The sequence below is a fragment of the Sebastes fasciatus genome, chromosome 4, assembly GCF_043250625.1.
Source record: "Sebastes fasciatus isolate fSebFas1 chromosome 4, fSebFas1.pri, whole genome shotgun sequence".
In the NCBI taxonomy this organism is placed as follows: domain Eukaryota; kingdom Metazoa; phylum Chordata; class Actinopteri; order Perciformes; family Sebastidae; genus Sebastes; species Sebastes fasciatus.
Genome location: NC_133798.1, coordinates 34,146,488 through 34,157,220, shown reverse-complemented (window position 1 = coordinate 34,157,220; position 10,733 = coordinate 34,146,488). Strand labels below are relative to the sequence as shown.

General features: G+C 38.9%; 1 long non-coding RNA gene across 2 annotated transcripts; it reads left to right on the top strand.

The window, feature by feature from the left end:
* Positions 1-931: 931 nt before the first annotated feature.
* On the top strand, positions 932-6,813 carry LOC141767121 (uncharacterized). 2 transcript variants are annotated; one of them, XR_012593780.1, is made up of 2 exons: positions 932-1,312; positions 6,620-6,813. It is a non-coding gene; the product is annotated as an uncharacterized LOC141767121 (long non-coding RNA). The 2 variants fall into 2 exon arrangements; XR_012593781.1 differs by lacking the exon at positions 932-1,312 and adding an exon at positions 6,219-6,313.
* The last annotated feature ends 3,920 nt before the right edge of the window (positions 6,814-10,733 follow it).

Sequence of the window (10,733 nt, the reverse complement as noted above, 5' to 3'; positions counted from 1 at the left end):
TCTTCAGAAAACCTTTCAATAGAAGATCTCTGCTCAAGGAGACCATTTTAAAGGAACTGTTTTCAATAAATTAAAAGTCTGAATCCTATTAAATTAAACTGACGATAGCTACAACATCCAATGATATTTAACCAAACATTCAACCAACCAATAAGCCCAAAGTCCAGTCCAGAATATAAGAATGAAGCCAGAGCGATTAAATGAAATGTTATGTATTTAAAAGAAACAGCTGTCAATTGATTAAAATAGTTAATCGCGACTAATCGCAAATTAATCACAAATTTTTTACCTGCTCAAAATGCACTTTAAAGGGAGATTCGTTAAATATTTAATACTCTTATCAACGTGGGAGTGGGCAAATATGCTTGCTTTATTTAGCATAAAAAAATATGCTCAAATCATATCTCAGCGCAAGTTTGTAGCGTTATTTAGTCCCCTTCGTGACATGTACTTTGATTTTCTAGTTTCATATGATATCAGTATCTTCACTCTAGCTTTAAAACTGAGCTCGCTACATCCTAAAAATCGCACGTTGCATTAATGCATTAAAGAAATTAGTGGTGTTAAAACAAATTTGCGTTATTATTGCGTGTATTATTGTGTGTTTTCCCCTCATTTGAACCAAGGTTCTTGAATACAGGGTGTCGTACAGGTTGTAAAACCCTTTGAGGTAAATGTGTGATTTGCGATTTTGGGCTTATTTCACTAGATTTTTCCAGGACTATAAACTAATAAGTGGACTTTGAGTTTACCTGACAAAGTTCTTCTATTACTGATGTTTTCAGAGCTTTTTTTTAAAGCATCTTTAGTTCTTTACAGCCATCATAACACAGGGTTTCTGTGATGCAAGCCTGAAGAACCATTTTTGTCGAGAGTGTACATATCTAGATGCCTTTGTTGCTGGGGCTTTTAAAAGCTGACCTGTTGACATTAGCTGAGAGCTGAGACGTGAAAAACAAACTCTAATATTTGTTTTCTTCGGTGTGTGTGAGAGGACAGGGTGATGGGTGGTTGCATTTAGTTTGTCTGAGGGTTCAGCGTCCTACAACAAGACACAAACGTCCATCAGAAATGGATGAATACGCCACCATCTCCTCCATTAACCCGTCCTTTCTCCTTTTTTTTTGTAGAACCCACTCCTCTCTTTGTATCTTTGTCTCCATCTCTTCCTCCTCCTCATCCTCTCCCAGCATCGTTAGCTCCGTGGCCTAGGCGACCCCGTCTCCAGGCAACCGGCAGGAGTGGCGAGGCGTTGAAAGGATTGCAGGTGATTGCAGCAGCGGCAGAATCAGCAGCAGCATCAGCAGAGGCAGTGGGTTTTCACTCACACACACACACACACACACACATGTGGTTGCCCCTCTCGCTCGCCTGCCAGTGAAGGGTATCTCCTGGGTCACAATTAGCTGATGATGCAATCTACCAGCAGCTATTGTGTCTGACACCAGCTCACGCAGACAGACTGCATGAAATGCAAAAGACAACAAAGCTAATCTCCCTGTTTAAACAGAACGCTTTATGTACAAAATACCAGGAATAACCACATGATACTTCTGCTCTGTTCATTTATATATTCTCTTTATGACTTACTGTGTGCACATTTAACCTTTAGGATCCACAGGGGATTAATGCTTTCACTTAGATTCATCTGGTCTGGCTCAGGGATTAACAAAATGGACTTTAAGGTCCCTTGTGGTGCATTCAAGGGGCTCCAGAAACCCTCAGCAAAATACACAATGATTCACTTTAAGAGAATGAATGAAAACAACAATCAAAAAACTATCATTCTCAACACCCTTAATGTCCCCATATGTGCAGCTCATACCAGTAATTATGCAGCAGACAGTATGAATAGTGTGTGACGAACACATAATGTGGTAAACAGTTATTTATTGCAGCATATGCTCATGAGGATTAGCATGCCTGACCAACACCCACACAGGCTAAACACAGAGCACTGACGTACACTGCTCAGTGGGTGAGTTTCAACAGTTGTAGTGTTTCATTTGAGCCAGTGGGGGGGAGACAAACCTCTCCTGTCTGGTCGACTACGTGACAAAACACACACAACAATGTTTACTCAGGGGGAACAGCAAGAAAAAGGCCACGAAACAATAGCTTATTACACGGCTACTTACTTAAGAAATCAATAATTTGACACAGAAATGGTCCACCAGAGTCTGACATCAGAACTGGGCCCATAGCAACGGTCTGTTAAACATAGAAATAACAGACCATATGGTGCCTTCAAATGGGGTCAAGTGTCCAAATGAACGCCCCCCTCTTGTGGTATTCATAACGTCCTAAGTGGAAAGTTTCTGAAAGCTCAAGAGTTCATGACTCATGACATGTTTGTTGACGTTGTCAGAAATGGCGGAGGCCATGGAAGTTAATTTTTCGTTGCATAATAAGTTAATATATTGTAATTTTAGACGTATATATTTTTTCTTCGTAATTTTATAATGGGTCTGAGGAAAATGCAGATATTCCCAACGGTCTCATCTTTTTCTTGTTATTATGCTTTTGCATTTACTGCATTATGTTACCCACTTGATAGCTTGCTAAATTGTTAGTAAATAAGTAAGTAAGTCAAAATAATAATCAACAATAATCATTGTCAACTTTTTCCATTAAAAAAACAGGTGATCGTATTAGAGTCCGAATTATTGTATTTTAATTAATATTCAAGTAAAAGGTGTCACTGTCTAAAATATAAACAGTTAATATGTTAAAATTATAATAATAATAATAATAATAATAACTGTCTTAACATGTCCTAAATATCTGATTACATTAGTGGTGGAAGAAAGTAATATTTTTACTTAAGTAAAAGTAGCAACACCACAGTATAAAAATACTCTCTAACAAGTAAAAGTTCTCAAACTCTTACTTACAAGTACAAATGTTTTAGCATTAAAATATACTGAAAGTACCAAAAGTGAAAGTACTCATTATGCAGATTGGCCCATTTCAACAGTTCTGTTTTATCTATTTGTTCCACATGCGCGACTGCGTGAGTCTGTGGGATTTTATTACACAAATGTCTGTCGGCTACCCCAGGGATCATTAGAACAACTGTTCTCTATGAATTTAATAGGCCTTTTGAAGCCCTAGGTGAAATTCGGATTTGGATATTATATTATATATTATCATATTATAATATTTGATTGCTATTATTGATAATGTGTACATTACTAATGGTACAGCTGAAAGGTGGAGCTCATTTTAATCACTTTATATACTTCTGGGTAGTTTGTGAATCTACCCTCGCGGATCAATAAAGTAACTTATCTTAACCTATAATATGACATAATCTGTTTGTTGATTATATTTTGTCATTAATATGAACATGCAAAGTAACTAATAGATATCACATAAATGTAGTGGAATAAAAAGTACAACATTTGCCTCTGAATTGTAGAGGAGTAGAAGTATAAAGCATAAAATGGAAATACAAAAGTAAAGTATAAATACCTCAAAATTGTACATAGTAACTTTCCACCACTGATTAAAGTGGTATCAAAACCAGAAACAGTTTCATGCTTAGTTGAAATGTTCATCTGTAACTCAACAGTGATAAAACAGATGATTCATAAATATATAAATAGGTTTACTACATTTGTTGTGGCTGTGAAAATGAAAACAGGAGGCTTGTTTTGGTCTTTGAGAAAAATGCAGCTCCTCGTTACCATGGCATCAGAATAACCTCATTTACTGTAACAGAGTGTGGGAAGTATTTGGAGCTTCCTTCCACACCCAGAGGACCATATTAGGACATAATGTGTCATACAAGTCTCTCAGACAAGTAAAAAAACAAAAACCAGTCTAGCCACTGAGCTGTAACTCTGCTGCCCTCATGTGGTAAAATTGACAACATCAAGGTTTTCAGTTATTTACTGGTCATTTGTACCTTCAATTCAGCCCTTTTAGAGTAAGAAAAACAACAGAAGCAGCTCCAGTGAAAGCTTTTCATCCTCTTGATTATTTACCTGTGTCTGTTAGAGACAACAGAGTAGACAGATATTTATTTAAAAAGAGGAAACAGGGTGCAAAATAACAAAATAAATAAGATATTGTCATATAAACATTTAAATAAAAAAATATTTTACAACTTGCACAACGGCTTCAACACTCACAGATCTCCTGGTGACGTAGATGCATTCAGAGAAATGAGGTGATATAACGATAATATACAATCAGCTTCAAAGCATCTGGCTTCCTCTGTGTATGCAACGATTACAGTACTGAAAAGGGGGAAAACAACATTTAGATAAGGTCAAAAATAAGGTAAACAGGGAAATCATCTTCGTATTGAAGCAGAACAACAATTACACTGTAATCCAATCATCCGCTAAGCTGCTTTAGGGGGATTCATGTCTCTGATCCGGCTGATGGAGCATCAGCAGTGGTCTTCTTATTGAGGAACTGAGCTTATGATCACAATGCTTTATACGTTTAAGTTTCTGAACTTCCTGGGGTGATCTGGGAGGACGAGGCATTAAACCTGCTGCTCTTTAAAAAAAAAAAAAATCCTTGTTGCTTTTCAGAAACTAAGATGCATTCAGGAGTTTATCTGGTGGGATGTTAAAGTGTTTCATTAGACAAATGATCCTGACGAGGTTTCTCAGCCCAGAGAGGAATGTGTAATCATCAAAATGAAATTAGTTTTCCATGTGACATCACTGCTATATTCCCATCGGTCTGTGTTAATAAACAAAGTTTCTCTAGGATGCTGTTAAACCCTCAGACTGGTAGCACTTTCTATTGTCAGTGGGGCTGTAACTTAATACTTTTACTCAAGTACTGTACATTTTATGCTACTTTACTCCTCCACATCTCAGAGGGAAATATAGTACTTTTTACCTCGCTATATTTATTTGACAGCTGAAGTTACTAGTAACTTTTCAAATTAAGATTTTATATTAAAAAACAATATATGATCAATTTATAAAATGCAATATATAAAAGATTAAACCGATGGCTGGTCTAGTTGGACCCCATTATTATGTCTTAGATATCTATGAGTTGTTGGTCTCTTAACTTTTCAGATGGTTTCATTTAAATAAATGTTTGAAACCCAGCGAGATCAAATGATCCAATATTTCACTAAAAAATCAAAGATTAGAAAAAAATTCTATAAAAATATTTATAGAAATGTGTGCAGTGTTTCATCTTTCCTCTTTCATTATTAATCTCACGACCCCTCAGAATTATCTAGTGACCCTATGGAGGGGCAATTATTTAGAATTAAGAGTCTAATCATGTAAAATATAATAATGTATAATTCAAAGAACATTACATTTTAATTATAATACTTCTGTACTTTTACTAAAGTATGATTTTAAATGACTGACTTTTTGCTTGTAATGGGGTACTTATACATCATGGTATTCAGGGGCGTAAATATCGACAGTGCAGGCCGTGCGGTTGCACTGGGGCCCGTGGGGTGGGGGGGAGAGCTATTCCCTATACAATAACCTAAAGCGCCGACAGCACCCCTGCGATCTGAAAACCATTGTTTCCAATAGCTTGCGCCACGACGGCTTTTCGCTGCGTCAAGCGAAGCGTGGTAGCAGCACGCCGCTCGTCGAGCACTGTATGTGCCTAAAGTTCAACTATTCAATGTGCGCTGAACCCAACAGCGAGCACAGCGTCCTATCTTAAAGGGCCACGAGTAACTCTGTAAAATCCAACACATTGTTGGTTAAATATATATGCTTGTTGTAACTACCTGCCACTGATGGTATTGGTTCTTTTACTTCAGTAAAAGATCTGAGTACTTCTTCCACCGCTGTCCATGCTAACATGGTCTGCCCTCATGTTATTCACCAAACAGCCTCATGCTATATCCATCAGACTGGGAGTGGAGAGAACCAGCAAATGATTAAAGCTCAAAGTCCAGCAGACAACAGTTCAGTCCTCAGTCTTCACTCATTATGTTGCATAATGTTCCTCACGTTCACCATTCAGACTCAGTGGGTGACCTTTAACCCACATCGTAATTCAGTCAATTTGGAGACACAATTGTTGCTGCACCTTGTTAAAAGCTCTTTTCTGAAACAATGTGCTCCAGGTCAGTTGCAAAGAAAAAAAGTTCACCCTCATGCTCACCCAGAGTTCAATCTGGTGCATCCAGTTAAGTTGTTCTTTGCCAAGGCTGGATGATATCGACTGTGGCTCAACGCAGTACAAAGGAACTCAGTGGCATTTGATTAGCGGTGCTCAATAACACAGAAGCTCTCAGTAATTCACTGACCTGGTAGAGAACACTTTCTCTCTTTTCTGTCCAGACATTGATGTACTTTGTTAGAAGGTAGTTCTCAGATAAACTGTTTACAACGTGATCCATGAATTAGCATCAAGAACTGTGTTATTTGTGTTGATAAGGTTACAGCTAATATCTCAACTAATCGCAACATAACTGTCTGTAAATATGGATCAGACAAATATGTTTATTGTGTGTTTTGTCTTCCCATAATGATTTATGTATTTCACTTTACATTTTTTTCTCTTCCTTGTTTTATTTATTCACAATCCACAATAGTATAATCCTGTTGTTCTGATTTCCTCCGACAACCCTGAAACATGATAATCTGAATGTGTTTTCCCTGTGACGCAGGGACCAGAGGTGATTTACTGGGACGGTTCAACAACATTGGAAGAGTTTGCATTTCGACATCAGGATAATTCAATAAGTAAAACTGACTTTAAACACTTGATCATATGGACTTTTTGTGCTGTCCAGCGCAGTAAATCTCGGTCATGTTGCACTTTTCATGAGCTTCCAAAACTCAGTTGGTACGCAGCACTTCCCATGACAAGAAATATTTTATTTACGTCTTGGTTTGTTGATGCTGTTGTCCAGTAGTGAACAGCTGAACTGAAATCTGATGCAACAAAAAACATCAGTCCTGTATACTTTTGTTTCTCAGCCAGCTGGAGGATGAATTGACATCATGTGTCCACCAGAGGGAGACAGAGTAATACAGAAAATACCTTACATGTTTTGTAGATTTTGAGTCTTCTGTAGAGGCTCAACTTGATGATCTCTCTCACTATAGAAATAGACGTATAAATTAAAGTTAAGAGACAATAACATAACAAGCATTTTCCGATTGACTTGACTTAGCTGGATACAGAAAACTCCATGTGTATTACTTTGACAGTGAAACACTGATATTTGTGACAGAAATAGTCTCACCTTCAAGCTTTTTCTGGAGCTTTTGACCATATCCCCTGGCCTTCTTCAGTGAATGGAACTTGCTGAGGTGTCATCACCTGACCTGATCTAAATACATACATTTGGTCGCTTGATAACAAAATTGCAGACCTTGAACTTTGAGGTTTCAACATGTACTCTCATTTCTTTTCATGTGTATATCACAAGATTAATATGCTGATTTTCACCTTTATATTTAGTATTTATCATGTATTTCATGTAATTAAGTTAAAGGTCCCATATTGTAAAAAGTGATATTTTCATGTCTTTTATATTATAAAGCAGGTTTAAGTGATATATAAATACTGTGAAAGTATCAAAACACTCAATCCATGGAGAAATACACACAGTCCGTATTCAGAAACTGCGTTTGAAACAAGCCGTTAGGATTTCTGTCCCTTTGTGATGTCACAAATCTACAATATTTAGACCATTTCACAGTTTTAAACGTAAACATACTAAATGTGTCCCAGTTTATTTCCTGTTGCAGTGTATGTGAATTACATCAACTAACAGGATGTAAACATGGACCCAAGCTGTTTCCTAGAAATGTAATTCCGTTGCCATTCCGTTGAAATGTGCTAAAACGGAGTGTTTCAGACAGGAGGGTAAATACAGGTATATTCAGACAGACAGTATGAGGAAAATAATGTGTTGTTTGAACATTAAAGCAGGTAAACATGTTCTAGTAGAAACCCAAAATACAAACATGAACCTGAAAATGAGCATGATACGTCCCCTTTAAAATAGTTCCAGCAACAATTAACCACATTTTCAGGTGCTGAAAGTAATTGAAGTGGTTGAAGAGGTTGAGCTAATCACCTCAATAAACCTACACCGAACAAAAGTACAGCTTGTTCTCATTAATACGTCAAATACCAACGCTTGGTCACGGCTGTCAAGTTCGGCTGTAAACCCATCCGTGGCAACAGTAAACGTATAGGGAAAGTGCGACGTAGTTTAAAGAGCCAAAGAGACACACCGGGTGGGTGGGAGAGGAGGTGGATGGGTCCAACAAACACAGGACTTTCATCCAGGAGACTGCTGCTTGTGTCTCGTGCGTCACGTTATAATCAGCTGTTCGTTTGTGTCCTTCGTTCACAACGTCAAGTCACATTTGCACCGTACAAACGCAGTAGTTTTAAGCCCAACCATGTTGTTTTTTCCTAAACCTAACTAAGTGGTTTTGTTGCCTAATCCAAAGCAAGTGTTTTTGTTTAATTCACAACACTAGGCAAGTGTTTACTGCGACGGAAAAGTGACGCCAAGGGTCTGACAAAGCGTCAGTATATGACAAGTTGGGATGAGAAGAACTCTTCACTAGTGCAGTAGTGTTTTTCTTTCTCTGATTGTTATTTGGAGTATAAAGCTTGGACTCTGAAACCCACCCGTCTCCCTCAGGTGATAAATATAGTTTTTTTAAATTTAGGAGCAGAGAAGGGTGAAGCTCCGTCAGGCCTGCAGACTGTTACACAAGTCACAAGCTCTCGTATGGAGCCGAGCCATGCATTATTCAGCCCACATTTACATAAGACACAATGGGGCGAACAGTGCCAGACATGTACGACTGAGCTGTGCGTGCATATCTAGCGTACGGCGTGTGTCAGAGTTTCTCTGAATTTCTTTGCCACCTGAGGTTTTGGCTGCTTTTCCAACGGATGTTGGATGAGGGCAAAGACCCTGAGACTCTTCAGTGAATCCCTGAAAGCTTTGGTTACCTATTACAACAAGAGAGAGAGAGAGAGAGCCAGAGACAGATAAATAATGATATTGTTGCTGTTCACATTTGTCTTTTTTGCCTCTCTCTCTCTATCTGAAGTCTCTGTTTGCTGAGGGCCTGAAGCCAAACCGGGCTTTGTGCTATTGTTAAATAAACACAGGTCGGATTAGCCGTGAATTACTGCAGAATTCCTTCACCATGATGAAATAGTTCTGCTGCGTAATATGGAGCTCCAAGAAATAACGATTAAGAGGTTTATATTGCAATCACTGCTTCCCTTTGTGGGAAATTGGGAAGAATTTGGATAAAAGTGCATGAACTCTATGTATCCAGAAAACCAGTAAACCTTATTATTGTACAGCAGCAGACCCACAATACACAGTGCATGCAAATAATAATTATTTCAAATGATTATTGTTTGTGCTGCTGGGTTTTGCCGGGTAGCCTTGACACCAACACTCAGCCCTTACACTGCTGTTAAAAGGAGACAGGGCAAGATATTTATGCAAAACACTTCTAAATCACAAAGTCAAATTGTAGGAAAACATCCTCCGCTGACTGAGGCCTTGCAGATTAACCCTGTTCACCAAATTGAAATTCTGGCTTTGGTTTGGATGCTTCCATGCCAACAGGAAATGGCTATTTGAAATTTAAAAAGAAAATCTGAACTGTGTCCAGCGTGTGTTGTGTCCAGAGGGATATGAACTAGGCAGCCATTCCTCTCTTACTAACTCATACACTCACTCATTCACGTTTAGCAGGCTGCAGTTGAACCACAACAAGGAGCTGTTCAGTGATTGTGGGAGCAGTTGTTGCGCATAATTCACACCAAAGTAGCGGCGAAGTGCAGCCTTGCATTGTCTATGGAAAGCTGCGGCGGCCGCTCCCAAGCTCAGTAGTCTGCGTTCGCTAAGTGCAGCCAAACTAAAAGTTGGGAAAAGCTGAACTTATAGTGGCGAAGTACGGCCAGAGAATACCTGCAGCCAATCAGTAAACAGATCCTGTGACTCCTGTGACATGTTGACCCATGGTACAAAGAATTTCTTATTGCCTGAAACACATGCCTCCCGGCTCCACAAAAATGTTTGCGAGCCGCTGCCTGTAATGAATTTGTCATTACACTTGCAAACCTGTGTGACCGATAGGAAAGGAACATAACAGCAGCAGCAGTTTAGACCTGCGAATGTCGCCTCCTGCTGGCATTTACTGTCAAAACTGCAGCTTTCTTTTTATACATCTGGGATCTTTGTGTGAGAGTTAAAGGTCACTTGTCCCACCAGTTGGCTAAAATCAAATAATTGATGGATGAGTAACATCACGGAACTTGTGGCTATAAAACATTTTTGTAAATATGATCTATTTCTTTTAGCTAAAGTCAATGAACTGGACATAACATGAAAGGTTTTCAGGCACTTGACCAATAGACAGTCACCTGTTCCTAGCTACCTATTCTACTAATTAAAGGTTCACTATACGGTATTCAGAGCATTAATATAGCAGCAAACAACTATTAGCTATGTAAAGATGTAGAGGATTTATGTCTACCTGAGCAGAGAATGAAGTCCCTCTCCCTCTGTGTGTGTTGTAATCTGAGCTTGTCTGTGCTTTGTTGACATAGCTGGACTGGCCGCACGTGGCCGCCACTCTGCACTGAGCTCATATGGCCGTTGCGGAAGCGTAGCACACACCCTCCGGTTCGGTATTATCTCTGTCAGCACTGTTGCCGTTGTTTTCCCTGTTAGTACCGTTAGCTGCAAGCCACCTGCTCAGCCGTCGTCATGTTGAAAGCCGTGC